The 10,066-nt window shown below is 46.1% G+C and overlaps 1 long non-coding RNA gene across 1 annotated transcript; it reads right to left on the minus strand.

Moving 5' to 3' along the window:
- Positions 1-2,973: 2,973 nt before the first annotated feature.
- Positions 2,974-6,661, minus strand: LOC135984089 (uncharacterized). Its single transcript, XR_010601997.1, has 3 exons — positions 6,522-6,661; positions 4,095-4,158; positions 2,974-3,598 (listed from the first exon to the last, which is right to left on the minus strand). It is a non-coding gene; the product is annotated as an uncharacterized LOC135984089 (long non-coding RNA).
- Between the last annotated feature and the right edge of the window lie 3,405 nt (positions 6,662-10,066).

Below are 10,066 nucleotides of genomic sequence, written 5' to 3' on the forward strand. Positions count from 1 at the left end.
GAAAATCAAGGCCCTGCTCCAATTCAGGCAGAGCAAGGATTTGGAACCACATCTCCCCTATCCCAGGTGAGTGTGCTAACGTCCGAGCGATTGGCTGTAATGGGGTGGGGCTCATTCTGTGTGGTTTCTTAGGAGCCTAAGCCAGGTCAGCCACTGCTCACAACTCCAGGAGAGGATTCATGGCTGTGAATCCTAAGTGGAGATAGGTGCCTCTCTCTCAGCATTTCCTACTCGCTAGGTTAGGCACCTCCCGCCTTAGCATGCTGTGTTTTGTGAATCTCCTTCTTCGGCACCTAGCTTTCCCCATGAACTGCAGGGGGAATCTGAGGGCCTAACTGGGGATTCAACTGGTGGCAGAGAGCCTAAAAGTTAGGCATTGTAACAGTGTCTTTGTGATTCTATCCCTGTGCCTCTCCCATCTCCGTCCAGTTAGCTAGTTTCTAATAACTGTCAATACAGGGGCAGGTGTACAGAAGCTCCTGGACTATATGCTGTAAATACAAAGGATTAGGGCTCATCTCCATGGCAAGTTCATGCACAGCAAGCCAAGGTGTGAATCTAAAGTATACTAGCTTACCATGCGGACCCTGCTACAGTGCACTACAGAACTTCTAGTGCGTGGGAGCAGGGACTGCCCAGCCAGCTAGTGCGTGGTAGGTTGACACTCTGGCTTGCTGCGGACTAACCATGGCAAGAAGCACTTAGTGTTCTATTTGGTGGTGTTGCCCCTTTTGACTTCAGCAGGTTGGAGGTGTTTGAGCTGGAAGTAGAAATTGGTGGTGATTATTCTTTTGAGGAAGTTTCTATTTATTTACAAAGAATGTATAAAGTCCTGTGTCTTGGAATGCAGAAGGAACCAAGTTTCTTAGCTTATGAGCCTCCTCCAAGCATCTTTAGTCAATACCAGACAGAAGAGCCCTCCCTAGCTTTTTCCAGGGTCACACTGCGGTTACGGGTCCTTGCTTGGCTTTTCCTTTGCCTCTCTCTGTTCTTATCTGTGACCTCAATATCTGTGTGTTCGTTAAATAAAATAAATTAATTAATGGAGACAGGATATCTCCTAGAACTGGAAGGGACCTTGAAAGGTCATCAAGTCCAGCCCCCTGCCTTCACTAGCAGGACCAAGTACTGATTTTGCCCCAGATTCCTGGGTGGCCCCCTCAAGGATTGAACTCACAACCCTGGGTTTAGCAGGCCAATGTTTAAACCACTGACCTATCCCTCCCTCACACACCTAGGCAAGATAATATTTAATCCAAAAGCTCCTGGGCAGGTGTGTGTACACACACGCACACACCCTTTTGTCTTAGGCAAGGCTTATATTTACTGGTATGTTAATTGAAGTGTGAGTTCATACCTATCAATCTCAACAGGGATTTAACCGAACCCAAAACAATGTTTCACCCAGCTCATAACATTATTATAAAAAATGTGCATGACACAAGCTTATATTATACAGTGCAATAATAGGGTGGATACAATTTGGAATCATCGGATTACAATGTCAAAGGTGAGATTTGCACAATTGCTCAATGCTGGTCTAGTTCCACTCCCATTAAAGTCTACAGTAAAACTCCCACTGACTGTAGTGGGAGCAGAGTTAGACCAGTGCTGAGCATGTCTGAAATTCCACTAATCTTATTTTACTTAATAAATATTTATAATATTTATAAAGTTTAAAGAGATGTAACTGGGTGCTTGGAGCTCTCACCCCATTAACAGGCCTTGGGACCTGCCTAAAGCTCTTAATTACTATGGCAACCACAGCTTGTTAAATCCACTCGGATGTAAGAGGTTGGCGTGACCCTCTGATAGGAAGGAACTAGTATCAGAGACAGAGCAGCCAATCTCAGGGAGGAACCTATGCTGAGATTTATGATCTGTTATTGTTTGAGTTTATCATTATTGTTATCCCAGGAAAGGCTTAAATCAAACCTTTTAAATCACATATAGACTTTGGAGCAGAATGGGGATGTCCCCTTCTCAGTGTATTGCCTTATAGTACATTTTTAGAGTAAGACACAGAATCCATACAGGCTACCGCTTGTAACAACACTCATTGCCTGCATCTGTGAAATCTGACTTGAGAACCTCTGCATTTAAAAGCATGCATTGCTACTCTCTCTACCAATAGATCAGATCCATTAGCCTGAAGAGCCTCTGTGACAGTCTGTCCCCCCCACCCTTTTTGCAAAACGAAGATAATTTTTGTACAAAACACCTCATGCCTTGTGAGGGATCATTTGAAAACTCGATCTGCTGAACATTATTGTCCTGGTCAAATGTGTACAAAAATGTATGTAAAGTTACAAGATTCTACTGTAGAACATTGCTGTGGCACGTTCCAAGGATAGAAAAACAGACCAAACCAGTTCCTCAGGGACAAAAAGCTAGTCAGTGCCTCATCCAGGTGTTAGCATAATCTATTCAGCAATCACCTAGTTCAACCACTGGAGGAGGACAAAGACACACATGGCCAGTGTGTTACATGAGTATGGTGTTGGTAGCATGTCTTGTTTGCTGGTCCCCAGGAAATTTTCATTTTTCATTCTCCATGTTTAAAAATACTTGGCAAAGCCAGCTGATGATAGGGCTCCCCTATTTTCCAAGATCCCCTGGGTCACTGGGGATGATCCTGCCACTGATCATTCCCTTATTCCTGACAGGGACAGGTAAACTCTGCCTGTGCATTTGGAAATAGTGACATTTTCAAAGTGAACATAAACCAGCATATAAATTTCCATCTGCAGTTTCATGCATTGAATTTTGTAAATGCGAGTTTGTTTGGGGCACCAGAACATTGGCGAGTTAGAGGTTTTAAAAACCTGACTGCCATGCAAATGCTGTGTCGGTGTGTAAATCTGAGGTTTGGGGCTCCCCAAAAGGAGTGTTTGCAACATTCGAAGCTGCTTTTGCATATGTATCGCTGACTGGCTGATCTCATTCATGAAGTTCCAGACAGTTTACCTGCTTAATTACATGCACCAGGTGGCATTTAACCCTTCAAACCTACTTTACTACAACGTTAGAAAGAGTCATAGTGTTTAAAGCTAGAACGGCCCAATATTCTGGCCTCCTGTTTATCACAGGCCCCCAACATTACCCAGCACCTGCACACTAAACCTCACACCGGCATGAGACCAGAGTACTAGAGCCTGCAGGAGACTAGGCTATGATGTGTCACTGGCAGACAACAGGAGGGAGTGAGGAGCACCAGTGCTCCAGGCCCCTGCATGGGCTGGTAACTGATTAAGTGAGATGTACCCAGATAATCCTGGCAAGTGACCCACCTCCATGTGTTGCAGAGGAAGGTGACCTCCCCCCCACCCCAGTCACTGCTAGTCTGACCTGGGGGGAAATTTCTTCCCAACTTCACATATGGCGATCAGTCAGACCCCTAAGCATGTGAACAAGAACCAGCCAGCCAAGCACCCGAGAGACAACGCTGCAGACTCCTGGCCCTCCCCATCCAATCTTCCATCTCCAGCTGTGGCCATCCCTGATGCTGCAGAGGCAGGAGATAAATAGAGTGTGAAGAAATCCCTTCGTTTCCTTTGCTGGTGGCCAGCTGAAACCATGAAGCATGAGCTTTGGGAACCTAAGAGAGAAACTGGAAGCGAGCCCAGGACGGCTGAGCCCTGCCCCTCATACATTTGTCTAGCTCTCTCTTAAAACTAACTACGTTGTTCTCTCCCACAACTCCCATTGGGAGGCTGTTCTAGAACCTCACCCTTCTGATGGTTAGAAACGTTCTTCTAGTTTCCAGCCTCAGTTTGTTCTTGGCCAGTTTATCCCCATTTGTTCCTTTGCCATCCTTGTCCTTTAGCTTACCTAGCTCTTCACCCTCCCCTGCATTATAGATTAAGTAGCACCCTTCAGATACCCACTAAAAGACAATGTGCATTCTGCAGCGTCTGTATCTGATCATCTTCTCTCTCCCCTTTCCTCCTCGGGTCACTTCTAATGCAGTCCTAGCAATGGCTAGTTTATTTGTGGCCTGGAGCCAGTATTTCATTATTTAGGATCTCAGCATTTGAATGTGTTGCTGTAGCACACTCTATTGGCATGACATTTTGTAATGGACATAATCTTACCTGTGTGACCAAACCACTGTCCTGTGATGAAATTCGAAATGATGTGTGGCTGGATTTACTACTGCTAATAAAGGAGGAAACACAAACATGAGCAAATCCAATTGGTTGGTTCCAGCTTGCACAGTGAAAAGTGGAGTTTGTAAAGGAAGGTGAGAAGAAAGGAATACAAACAGGGTTATCCAAATTACCTGTGAACTGAAACGTTCACATTTAGTCCTAACTATTGCTTTTCCTCTTGCTTCTGATTTTTATACATGAAAGGTGCTGCCCAGACCCTGAACCAAAATCTCACACCTGGAACCCCCCAAACTCTGGGCTGTCTGAACATCACATGTAAGGACTCCTCTCTAATCTAAATCTACAGCTGTAGTGTCTCTTCTCACTGCAAAAATTCAGGTGAAACTAGAAGGGATGGACGGCTTGTTAGATAGGGCACGAGCTTGTGTTCCCAACTCTGCCATAGGTCTTCTCAGTGACCTGGGGCACATCATTTTGCCTCTATAGTTGTTTTTCCTTCCATCCTTTGTCTTATCTCTTAAGGTTGTAAGTTCTTTGGAGCAGGGACCTTCTCTCACTAGGTGTTTATACAGCACCTGGATTAAAGGGGGGCCTGATATTACTGGGGACCTCCAGGTGTTCTCATAATAGGAATAAGAATATAAATAGTTACTACAGAATGTGCACACTTTGCAAGTAGGGTGTTGCCTGCCCCGCTTTAGTTAGAGGTTTAGTTTGTACTCGCTATTCCAGACCAAGTGTACAAACAGGCATCACTGTTAAGCTACACAAAAGTTGACAGTGACAGCTCCAGCTATAATTTTACTAGAAGTGGTGAGGGTTAAGTTGAATGGGTGATTTTTAAATGAGAAAGATGTGCTTGCAGAGCAGAATGCAGGGAAAAGTCCAGGTTCCAAATGGAACAGATTGTTGGATCAAAGCCTTTCATCTTGACCAACCCTGATGTCTTCTGGTCTCAGCTAGTCCTCTACTGAGAGCCTACTGACAACAACATTTAAAAGTGCCTGAAAGTAGTGTCCACCTGATGGTAGTCAGTGGCCTCTGTGCAATGCAATTTGTAAAGAAACCCCACAAACAATCTTCTAGTTTCCTCCATTCACCTGGACATTTGGCTGCTAAACCCCATTATCCATACACTGCTGGGTGCACAGATGTATACCCCTTTGATAGATTGTGATCCATTTGGTGCTCTTTTCAGTGCATGCATAGACTGTAGTCAGTCATGAAGCCTTCTGTGATACTTGGGATGAACTAAATTGGTTAATTATAAGAGACTCTTTGGCAGGGGGGCTGGTGCACTATCTTTGAAGCACATTGTCAAGGTTCCTTCCCCACTCTGAACTTTAGGGTACAGATGTGGGGGACCTGCATGAGAAGCTCTAAGCTCAATTAACAGCTTAGATCTGGTCTGGCTGCCACCACTCCCAAGCACTAATTCCCTTCCCTGGGTAGCCTTGCAAGACTTCTTCACCACAAAATTGGTGAACACAGATCCAAACCCCTTGGATCTTAAAACAAGGAAAAATCAATCAGGTTATTAAAAAAAGGCTTTTCATTAAAGAAAAGAAAGGTAAAAGAAAACCCTCTGGGAGAGATTAGCATACCAGCTACTCTCACAGACAACAGATTCCAAACACAGAGGATGTTCCCCTGGGCAAAAACTTAGTTACACAAAAAATACCCAAATACCCAATTTGATCATTCCTCTAATTGCACAAGACAAGTTACAAAGAAATAAACAAATCTATTTATTCCCTTCACTAATACTCACTACTTGATAAGAGGCTGAATTCTGAAGCTTTCCCACTCTGGTCAAAAGTGAAACTGACCCAGACAAAGGGAACTTCCCTCCTTCCTTTTGAAGCATCTTGTCCTCCCATTGGTTCCTCTGGTCAGGTGTCAGCTAGGCTAGGTGAACTTCTTAACCCTTTACAGAGTTAAGGGTTAATGCCTCTTTACATCTGTTTAAGACACACATGGTATGCCAAAGTATGACACATCTATAGGAAAGAGTTTGAAAAAGCCTGCCCTGCAGTCAGATTTCAGCAGCTCGATACGTGGTTTGCACCAAACCTCTTAGCCCGGTTTTATTGAATCACAGAATGGGGCTGTGTAGCAGGGAGACTCATCAGCACAGCACCTCCTGCTGGTCATCCTGGGAATTAGCTTTTCCAGCCCAGAGCACCCTCTGCAGGCCAGTGTCTCACCTTCCACTGCCCCCCCCCCATGTCCTTCCTGGACTCTGGTACCCCTTACATCAGGGTTTTGCCCCCTGTAGTAACCCACACTCTGGGTTTCCCCTCCCAGGGGAACCCCCAACCCTCTAGCCCCACCTTGCCTCAGTGGCTACTGCCAGTCACCATCTCACCCCCACTCACCGGGGCAGACTGCAGTCTGTAAACCACTCACCATCAGCAAGGACTTGCTGCCTTTATCTATCTCTGGGCTGCCCCTCTGCAGGGGTTTTACCAGGCTGGAGCTCCCCAGCTCCTCTCACCTTCCCCAGCACTGCTCCACCTCAGATACCTATCTCAGCTCCCAAGCAACCTAGCTCTTCTCTCTCAGAAGCTAAAGGGAGTGTCTCGCCCACAGCCCTTTTATAGGGCCAGCTGTGGCCTGATTGGGGCGTGACTCCAGCTGTGGCTGTTACTCCAATTAGCCCAGCCTTTTTCTCATCTGGAGCCCTCTCCAGGGCTGCTTTTAACCCCCTGCTTACTGGAGTGGGGCAGCTGCCCCACTACAGGATGACAGAGTGTCTGTGTTCAACGCCACTGCTTCAACTTTCTCAGATGAAACTTCAGCTTCTTTTTCAAGGTTTGCCAAATGCTGAGTTGAAGCAAAATCATCATCATAAAAAAAAATCCTTGAAATGTTAGATGCTCTGCTAGATAAGGGAAAGATAAGAAAAACAAATGCTATAGAAATAGTTCTCCACTCCTTGAAATCTTAAGTTTACAGTCCCTTATGCATCGATGAAGCTAGGCAGATAAGATCAGTATCAGAACTCTGCTAGCAGCATTAGTGCCCATCTGCCTAGGCTAAGCAGATTTTTGTACAACTCTTGAGATGAAATTACAAGTCAGTTGCTAAAGGGATTGCCATCCTATAGGGGGCTAAAAGAAGCACACGAGAATAAAGAACTCTGGCAAATACAAAGATAGAGTCAATTGGAAAGAAAAAGTGATGATCGCTGCATAAGCATTAGGGAAAAATACAGCTATCCCTTGCCAGGTAGAGCTATGTGCAAAACAATCTGAACATGACATACTATATCAGCACATGGCGTTATTAAAAAGCAATGCTGGGCAAGGCAGGTCCACATTCTTCGTTATCAAAAGGGCGCAGCATTGCTTGAACTCTGCTCCTGTTGAGATCAGTAGAAAGAGGAATGAGAATGGGAAATTGGTTCAAGCAGCAGAGAGGGAGAGGGATCTTTGTCAGGAGACTAGGAAATGGCCCTCACTCAGCCCACGGGGGCTGGCTTCTCTTCCTCAGTTTGGCAGATTCTCTATCATTTGAAGTCTTCAAACCGAGACTGGATGATTTCTCAGAGATCTGCTCCATCTCAGTCAGAAGTTATGGGCTTGATGGAGGAATTGCTGGGTAAAATTACAGGCTTGTGTTCCTCAGGATGTCAGATTAGATCCCTTCTAGCCTTAATATCTATGAGCCTAGGAACAATTCCCATTGACTTTAATTGGAGCAGACTTTGGCCACATTGACTGCTTTTGAACATCCCACTCAAAACCACTAACAAAGTTCTTCAGGGGAAAAATCCCTTTAAAAAAAAGATGGAGGAGACAGCAGAGGTCCTGCAATAAACTGCCAAAGAAGACTCGGGAAGGACTGCTTTGATAGTCAGTCTGAAGATAGATGTTGAGGCAAGGCGTCTCCTGTCTGCCAAGCATGGAAGGGCCATGATGGATCTCCACTGCACCTGGTCCTGCTGGTTTCATGCTTCTCCAGCTCCACCTAGACCAGGCAACTGAGGATGCCAGAGACAGAATGGAGCCACTTTCTGCTAGATCTGGGGACAGCTTGGCCTTTGTGGAGAATCAGGGCCAGAACAGTCTTGTAGTGACACATCTCTCCTCCTGGAGAGACGTCTACCATCTACTGACAGCTGGGAAAATAGCCGGGAAAGACCTGAGTCAGCTACTTCGATCTGTGAGCTCTTCTTGACAACGTCCCTTAGCGAGTGCTCAGTTAAAGAAAGGAAATCTCACTATGACTTGATTCTCTTCACTTACCATGTTCCAACTCTTGTCACCCAGCGTGGAACCTGGGCAATTCGCTCTGCTCAATATTCCTCTCTGCATAGCAGGCCCCAACAAAACACTGGCTCCAATTCACCACCGCCCCAGTGAGATTCAGCCTAGACTGAACTCCCCAAGTCAGCTCTTTCTCAGCGTGTGGGATTTGGACTCTGACAAGGAGGGCTCCTAGCCCTCTCCTCATCACTGGTAAGTTAGGGACAGCTACTGCCAAAGGATCCAGCCATGAAGGCCCCCCCGTCAGTGGTTTGGATGATCCCCACCATGGTATCTGGTGGTGGGTACCATGTGCTCTGAGTTGTTTTGCTTTTGTTTCTGCATCTTCTTGGTGTTGTTAAAGCCAGCCCCAAGGAAACAGATGTGAACTAAACTATAATTTGGGGGGTCAGTTTACATTTCATGGCTGGCTGCCCACTAGCTTATAAGACCTCTAGCTACTTTAACGTATATATGATAATTATGACTATGGTTTCCTCCGATCTCTATGGCACCCTCAGTCTCCCATGCCCAGCCATCCCTACTTCTCAAAGACAGCAGAGTATGGCTTTGATCCTGCTCGTTACTCCCTGTGGGCAGACACCTGTGCCAGCACGATGTCAGTAAGGCTGGGTGTAGGTGCAGGAATCTGCCTGCCCATTGTACTTTGCAGGATTGGGGCCTAAAACCTTTCAGTTTTCAATGCTCCACATCAAACCTGAACGGAAGCCCAGGAAATAACAGCTTTTATTAGCTGTTCTTTGTCTTCTTTTATTTTTTATTTTTTTTTTGGCTTTTGGATAAAATTGTCAAACGCACTTTAGTGACCAATGGGTCTTAAGGCCCAGATCCTCAAAGCTCTTTAGGTGTCTAACTCCCGTGGGTGTTAGGCACATAAATACCTTTGAGGATCTGGGCCAAGCCGCCTAAGTTATTTAGGGCATGTCTATACTGCAGTTAGAAACTCATGGCTGGCTCCTGCCAGCTGACTTGGGCTCGGGCTAAGGGGCTGTTTAATTGCAGTGTAGATCATAGAATCATAGAATATCCGGGTTGGAAGGGACCTCAGGAGGTATCTAGTCCAACCCCCTGCTCAAAGCAGGACCAATCCCCAACTAAATCATCCCTGCCAGGGCTTTGTCAAGCCGGGCCTTAAAAACCTCTAAGGAAGGAGGTTCCACCACCTCCCTAGGTAACCCATTCCAGTGCTTCACCACCTTCCTAGTGAAAAAGATTTTCCTAATACCCAAATGTTCAGGCTTGGGCTGGAGATTTGGCTCTAGAATCCTAGAAGGTGGGAGGGTCCCAGAGCCTGGACTGCAGCCCAAGCCTGAACATCTACCCAGCAATGAAACAGCCCCTTAGCCCGAGTCCGCTGGCAGGGCCAGCTGCGGGTGTCAGACTGCAGGGTAGACATGCCGTTAGGTGCTTTAGAAAACATTGTCCTTTGTCTCTCTCCACTTCTGGCTGTGATTCCCACATGATGTCCTCACCAAAAGCCCTCCCCATTGCCTAACCAGGTATGAAGGGACTAGGCAGGACCCGGAATGCCACTCCATCACCCCAGCTCCCTTGCCAGGCCATTCTCCCTTTGTTGGCACTCAGCACCATTAAAACTCTTGAGTGACTTTGAAATGCTGAAAAAATGATATTTGCTTGGCCTCCTTTTTCCCTCTGAGGATTCATGGCTTTTGTGGATCTTTC

This window comes from Chrysemys picta, chromosome 5 (assembly GCF_011386835.1).
Source record: "Chrysemys picta bellii isolate R12L10 chromosome 5, ASM1138683v2, whole genome shotgun sequence".
NCBI classification, from domain to species: Eukaryota; Metazoa; Chordata; order Testudines; family Emydidae; genus Chrysemys; species Chrysemys picta.